This window comes from Pinus tabuliformis, chromosome 8 (genome assembly GCF_031772625.1).
Source record: "Pinus tabuliformis cultivar Carrire ecotype Pingquan chromosome 8, CPIR1, whole genome shotgun sequence".
Classification (NCBI taxonomy): Eukaryota; Viridiplantae; Streptophyta; class Pinopsida; order Pinales; family Pinaceae; genus Pinus; species Pinus tabuliformis.
This window is the reverse complement of record NC_142294.1, coordinates 1,804,500,148-1,804,507,573: the sequence shown is the minus strand read 5'-3', so window position 1 is coordinate 1,804,507,573 and position 7,426 is coordinate 1,804,500,148. Positions and strand designations below refer to the sequence as shown.

General features: G+C 38.0%; 1 pseudogene; it reads right to left on the bottom strand.

Moving 5' to 3' along the window:
- Positions 1-5,437: 5,437 nt before the first annotated feature.
- On the bottom strand, positions 5,438-5,899 carry LOC149243448 (small ribosomal subunit protein uS13z/uS13y/uS13x pseudogene; annotated as a pseudogene).
- Between the last annotated feature and the right edge of the window lie 1,527 nt (positions 5,900-7,426).

Sequence of the window (7,426 nt, the reverse complement as noted above, 5' to 3'; positions counted from 1 at the left end):
TCACTGAATGAGATTTTGAACCTATTCTGCAGAGCCACGGGAATGGAGATAAACCGAGAAAAATCCACCATATCCCTATCTGATTGTACTCAACAGGAATCTCAGCTTGCCATACAAAAATTTCCCTTCCAAGAAACCGACCTGAAGGGGGGACTCAAATATCTGGGCTTCAGACTAAAACCAGATGGATACAAGATTGCTAATTGGACCTGGCTCATCACAAAAGTGGAAAAGAGAATCAGCTGTTGGTGTCACAGGTTCCTCTCTAGGGCTGGCAAACTTATCCTCATAAAATCTGTCCTCGAAGCCACCCTGGTGTATTGGATGTCACTTGCCTGGATACCAAGATGGATCCTTCACAGAATTCAACCAATTTTTTGCAATTTCCTCTGGAATGGAAAGAAGGAGGGCAAGCCTTTTGCCTGGGTAAAATGGACCAAAATTGCTACTCCAAAGAAGTGGGGAGGATGGGGACTAAAATTACTCCCGGCTTTTGCACAAGCCTTGGCAGCCAAACAGGGCTGGCTCCTACTGAAACAAAATAGCCTTTGGGTGGAGGTTATACTTCACAAATATATCTGGCCATCGACCATTACTGACTGGATCAGAAGCCCATCTTGGAACAGGAAGGGCATTTCGGTGATATGGAGGGCCATACTCAATTCTATGCCCATTATCAAAGATGGTTTACTATGGAAAATTGTTAATGGTACCTCTGTCCGAATTGGTATTGACCCATGGCTAGGCTGTGGAAACTCCCATCAATTACCAGATGGATTGATACGTCACCTTAATAGCAGAGGCATAAAGTTTCTTGGACAGATTGGGGACCAATAGAACACTACTTTTCATTTGCAAGCTTGGTTGACTGAACAGAACTGGCATATACCAAATGAATGGAGTAGCACTTGGAAAAGCTATATACAGTCACTCACAGAAACACATGTCAGATTAAGGAATGCAGAGGGTGAACTTATCTGGGCACACTCAAAATCTGGACAATACACATCGAAACAAGGCTATGATAAAATCATTGCAGATAGAAAACCTGAGGTCTTGAGAAGCTGGTGGGACACTTTATGGAAACTAAAAGCTCCTTCATGTACCAATTTGCTGATGTGGAACATATTAGAAAATAAGATCCCCACTGGATCCTATCTGCAAAAAAAAAAAAAAAAAAAAAAAAAAAAAAGAGGCTTTTTTGGGTCCTACCCAATGTGTTCTATGCCTCCAAGAAGAACAATCGGCCCATCACCTTTTCCTTACTTGCCCTACCACCAAGACATTTGGTCACAGGCCCTTCAAACACTAAAACTGAATATGAACTGGCAGGGGGCGGATATCAGTACAGCTTGGGAATATTGGTGGAGTACATCGGCAGCGGATAAATCTAGGAATCTCCCACTTCTTGTTTCTTGGTACATATGGCTCAAGAGGAATACCATTATCTTTGAAGATTGACTGGTTAACTGGAACCTTCTCCCTCCACAAATCTGTGCTGCTTTTGCAGAACTTCCAAATGATAACAGCCATGAGAGACCTAGAAACATTCGGCAGGAACAAATTAACAGAACAATTCCGTGGGCCTACTTTGATGGGGCTGCCCAACAGCATGGTTGTGGGGGTGGCATTTGTTTCTACCTATCTGAAACTCACTACTTTCAGATTAGTATGGGACTGGGACCGGGTACAAATAACCATGCTGAATTGATATCGCTTCGCCATCTTTTATACTTTGCTATTCTGAAACAATGCCGAAATTTACAAATATATGGAGATTCAAAGAATGTGACTGATTGGTTTAACAACACAGTTGTTTGTTCTGCATACTCTTTGAGAAATATTTTGGAAGAAATTGTTTTTTTCAAAACATTCTTTGACCAGATATCTGTTTCTCACATCTACAGGGAAAGAAATGAAACTGTTGACAGGCTATCGAAAGAAGCAATGCATCGTCCTCTAGGAGAGTGGATGATCGCTGAACATGCACCAGCAGAGACATACCAATATTTTCACAGGCCATATATAGATGGGGCATTACAGAGAGGCAACAACCTATAATTACACAGTTTCATGATTTTGAACTTTTTTTTAGTTATGCTATGTATATAACAGTATATAACTGCATGGAAATATGACGTCCACTTCTATGTAGGTGATCTATTTTGAACTATATTTTGTGGTCTATGTACCAGCACTATACACCCTTTGGGTTTTTTCTTTTACTAGTTTTTGGACAGTGGACAAGTGCCACAGTTACAGCATATGCCTTCGGGCATCCACAACATGTAATTTCTCCTTTGAAATTATGAATTTTCTACTTCGGAAAAAAAAAAGTTATGGATCTACGCTTTAATTAAAAAAAAACTTATTCAAAACCAATAATAAATATAACTTTACTCACCTATAAACTTCAAAAATTAACTTTATTAATTTTTAAATTTTATTTTATTTTAAACTTAAATGCTAACTAGATTTATAAAAGTTAAATTATCATATTTTTTATAAACTTATTTCTTATAGTACATGGTTGAAATTTTCATTACAAAAATAATAAACATACCAATATATTAATTAAATAATAATAATACTAATATAAAACACACTAAGAAAAGTTTCACATCTTACTAATACTAAGAAAATAATTTTTCAATAAAAAGTTTTCAAAAATTTACGCAATGAAAAACTAAAGTACATGTAATTCGTCTGTATTTCTATTTATAGAAAATACATGTGATTCGTCTATATTTCTATTGATAGATGTAGGATCAGTTATAAGAATTGTATTATCCAAAATCCTTAATTATTTCTGCGCTAATAAGTTTTCAAAAATTTATGCAATGAAAAACTAAAAGTACTTGTAGTTCATATGTATTTCTATTTATAGAAAATACATGTGGTTCATCTGTAGTTCTATTCATAGGCATTGTATTATCCAAAACCCTTAATTATTTTTGTGTTAATATATTTGTCCTCTTTCCCTTTAAATGTCCATTAAGGTGACAAGTTAAAAATTCCAAACAATTATTAATTTATTTGTATAAAAAAGAACATTTATTAATTTATTTGTATAAAAAGGAACATCTTAATACACTGTTAGATTATTTTGCATAATAGTTAGGCATTGAATGTTTTTCCATGAGATATATTGTTTCTTGAAAAGTCATTTCCTGTGATGGAATAATGGATACAAAACACAATTCCTCCTTGTTGGCATAAATTACATGTATTTACCTTTTTTAATCTATATTCACAAATATAAAAGGATTTTTTTTTTAACTATTATTATTATTTACTGCATATGGCTAATAATATGATGTTTAAAAACACCAATTTTCCTATTTCCTTGAGTAGAAGCATAATAAAAATATATGACCACTCGTGATTAATAGCAATAAACTTCACTTTAAACTCTAGATTAGGTTCTTCTGAAAGGGAGAACTACACGGCTGATTATAACTCACTGATTTGCTGCCATTTTGAAACTCAACTAATGGGGCATCTAGGCTTGATCCGAAGATTTAGCCCATGCCCACTCATCATGAGCGTAAGCGCAGGAACATATTTCACTTGTTCACCTTGGACACTCTCAAATTTGAATAACCAAATGAGAGGGGCAGAAACATTCTTCATTTGCATATATGCAAACTCCTTGCCAAGACATATGCGAGGCCCAACCTGTAAACCAAACATATATGTTACACCATATCAATTTTAACAAACATTTTCAAAATATGTTCTACGACAGTCCATAGGGAAGCTCACTTGGCGTACCATATAAATTATAAAATCTAAAGTTGGATCAAACCAAAAAAATACAAACTATAAGTTAAAAAGATTCACTACCATCTTTAATCTACTTACTTGAAATGCAGTAAAATGGAATGGTGACTGAGACTAGAATACTCCATTTCTATCAAGTAATCATCAGTGGGAAAGAATTTCAAAGGACAAGGGCTACAATCTCTTTGATGAACAATTGCTTACTCTATGTGGGGCCTTTGATTTAGTCATTTGTAATGGCTTGACTAGATGGGCAAAGTCCAGTAATTTCACTTGCAATACTTACAATGGAGCAAGTGTGGTAGATTATGTAATTTTCTCCCATGGTTTGTGTGAGAACATGGAGGAATTTTTGATTGGGGATCAGCTATAGGACTTGAAATCAAATCACAAGCCAATTTATTTATGTTTCTCTTGGATTGGAAAGAAACAATTAGAGTCAAAAATTCAACATGTCCAACAAAATTTCCCACAGGGCAGAATTCTGTTGACCCCAGAAATTGTAATACCTTCAAAATGACGCTAGAGAGGCTCTTCGAGAAGGAGAAAATTACAAGTCATAGCCTTCATAGTCATGAATTAACACATTTAATTCAATGTGCACTTGAAAAGTGCAAAAGAGAAAAAATTAAGAAGTCTAAAACAAATTTCTTTCCTGTTAATGCTTGGGTTGACGAGGAATGCAAAAAGGCAAGGAGAATGTCGAAAGAGTCAAACAAGGATAACATAAATCTCAAAGCTTACAAGCAGTTATTGTTCACACCTAATCTTCAACGGTTGGGTAACCTGGAACGCGAACAGTCATCAAGAAGATGAACTGATCCGTCCATTTTATGTATATAAACAATAGTTGTCTAATGAAATAATCAATCAATTTTTTCTGCCCATTCTGGAGTTACCCTGGCCTGACATGGTATCAGAGCACAGGTCCCAGGTTCTAAAAATAGTTGTAACTCCTGCCTCTGTCCTGAGCGCTCCTCTGTCCTGAGCGCTGCTCTCTCCTGAGCGCTGCTCTGCCCTTTCCACGCCAGTTTTCATTGTCTGTTGCTTGTCTTGCTCATTACTCTGACGCGCCCTTTCCATGCCAACCTGAATGCGGTATATGGTATTTTCTGCCCTAACAGACTCAAAGCCTGCTATGCAGTAATAGGGCCGATGGTTTCTTCTGAAGCCTTACGAAAAGAAGCACGTCCGCTTTGTGAATTATCTGCAGACCTCCTGGAAGACATTCGCCCACTCTGCGAATTGTCTATCAATAAACTGTCTCGTCCGGGCAACATTTTAACGTTATTCCATATTTAAATCATATTAAATGGAAGGGTCTCTGCGTTTAAGACGGAATTTCACACAGTCGAGTTATTTAGATACGCCCGAGAGTCCACAGTCTTTATCTCTGTTGTATAGTCACTACAGTCTAGTGAGATAATCTTATCATTTATCGCCGCCATGGTTGTTGTACAGCTCATCTCTCCATTTGGTTCTGGACGGCCAAGCTTGCTCGAATCCTGATAAAACCTGAATACCATTTGGTGGCGCCACTCCGATCTATCTATGCTCAACGTTTTTTTGAGACACCAACAGTCTTGGCACTAGGATCGATCCATAGACGTGACGCCTTTTTTTTTCTGTGTATTCGTTACTATATTGCAGTAATCTACCCCGAGATTTGAGAGCTGTCTTTGTGTGCTGTCCACGCATAACTTCTTCGTCGACATTCTCCTGCGCTCCCTCCATCTGCCGATTTAAAACCCCGACTCCATCCAAATCGTCCGAGCTTGTGTCTCTTCAAAGAAAACCCTCTTTCCTTGCGACCAGTGGTCTTTGTGTGCTGTCCACGCACCCGAAGGCCCCAGTAGTGACGAAGACCGCGGTGGTTCCTGATCTTCTTCAAGCGTTCCAAGTCATCCCTGAGTTTCATGTCAAGAGCATTGGATACCACCTGAGTGGTTCGGCCTGACATCGGCCTTCTTGCATACAAGGTTGGCCAAACGCCGACCAATTCCTTTGATAGAAGTCAGGGCAAACATGATCTTCTGTCGCCCATCAACATTGGTGTTGAGGACACGAAGAATGTGTTGAAACTCCTCATTTGCAATCAAAGACATTTTCGCAGAACGCGAGAAGCCTCAACAGTCGCCAGTAACGCTGGGTATTACGAAGACTGCAAGGGCTTTAGTATTATGCAGTTGATTTTTTAACTTCAGTATGGCGGTTTCTGTATAGCGTTGAGCAGTTTGTTGAATTCATGATATACGCAGTTTATATGATTCAAAGCGTTCAAAATATTGCGGTGTTTCCAGAATGTTTTGTAGTATTGCATGATATATTGAAGTGATCCCTTGCGCATTTTTTCAAACATAGTAGTATTGCAGTGATATGTACAATGAAATGCTGATGCTTTTAGCAAATATTAGAGGGATTTGAAGGCTGTAACGTAAAGTTTTTTTTAGCAGAAGTAATTTTTTACAGAATGCATTCAATCATCTCTATGGTAGGAATAGTTCTCACTGGCAAGGAGAACTATTCTGAATGGTCTCGGATGGTAAAACACACCCTCATCTACAATGAGTTGTGGAAAGGAGTGTGTGTCGGAGAAGAAGACAAAGACCCTGTGCAGCCTACATCAGATAAAGAACTTGTCATTTGGGAAAACAAGAACAGCAAAGCCTATGCATTGATCGCAGCATCTGTAAATGAAGAAGTAAGTTGTCATATTTCATCCTATTCCACTGCCTTTGAAGCTTTACAAAAGCTGAAAGAACTCTATGATTCACATTCTGCACTTGAAGTTGTTCAGCTCATGATTAAACTCTTCACTCTTGAACTGAAAAATAATGATCCCCTTGCTCTTGCATCTGAAATAAAGTCTATAATGCATGATATTAAATCCACTAAGGTTGAGCTGGATATCTCTCTTATTGCCTTTCTCAAAGCACTCTATCCTACCTACTCCAATTATCTTGAGTCTTTACAAGCAAATGGAAATCTTAAAGACATAACCTTTGAGTCTCTTGTGAAAAAGTTTGTTGAAAGAGAGAAAGCCTTTGGAAAGAAAACAGTCCCTGAATCTTCTGAAGAGACTGTTTGCCTTGCTCATAAAGAAAAGCATCCTGCTCAAGATTCTACAAGAGGAAGAGGTGGACGAAGAGGAAGAGGAAGATACTTCAGAGGCAGGGGGGGCAGACATTCTCAAGGAGAAAAGGCAGATCTGCATTGCATTCGCTGCAAACGAAATGGATCACATGATGCTTCTACATGCAAGCTACCATGGGACAAAATTGAGCAGAGAAGAAACTAGCAGAAAGGTAAAACTGATGACACAGACAAAGGTAAAGCACCTGAATCCGCTCACTATATTGAGGCACAATGTAACATTGGAGTAAATGAAGATTTGTTTAATGCTTCACTTGCTTCTTCGAAAAATGATTGGTTGCTTGATTCAGGAGCAACCTGTCATATGACTCATAGGAAAGATTTTTTTGAAGATTTCACTGACAATGTTGATGGAGCAGTATACTTTGCAGATCACTCAAAAATCAAGCCATTAGGGCTTGGCACAATTAGGCTTAAACTGCCTGGTCTTCCAGACTTTCTTTTGGATCATGTTTTATATCTCCCACAGCTCAAGAGAAACTTGTTGTCC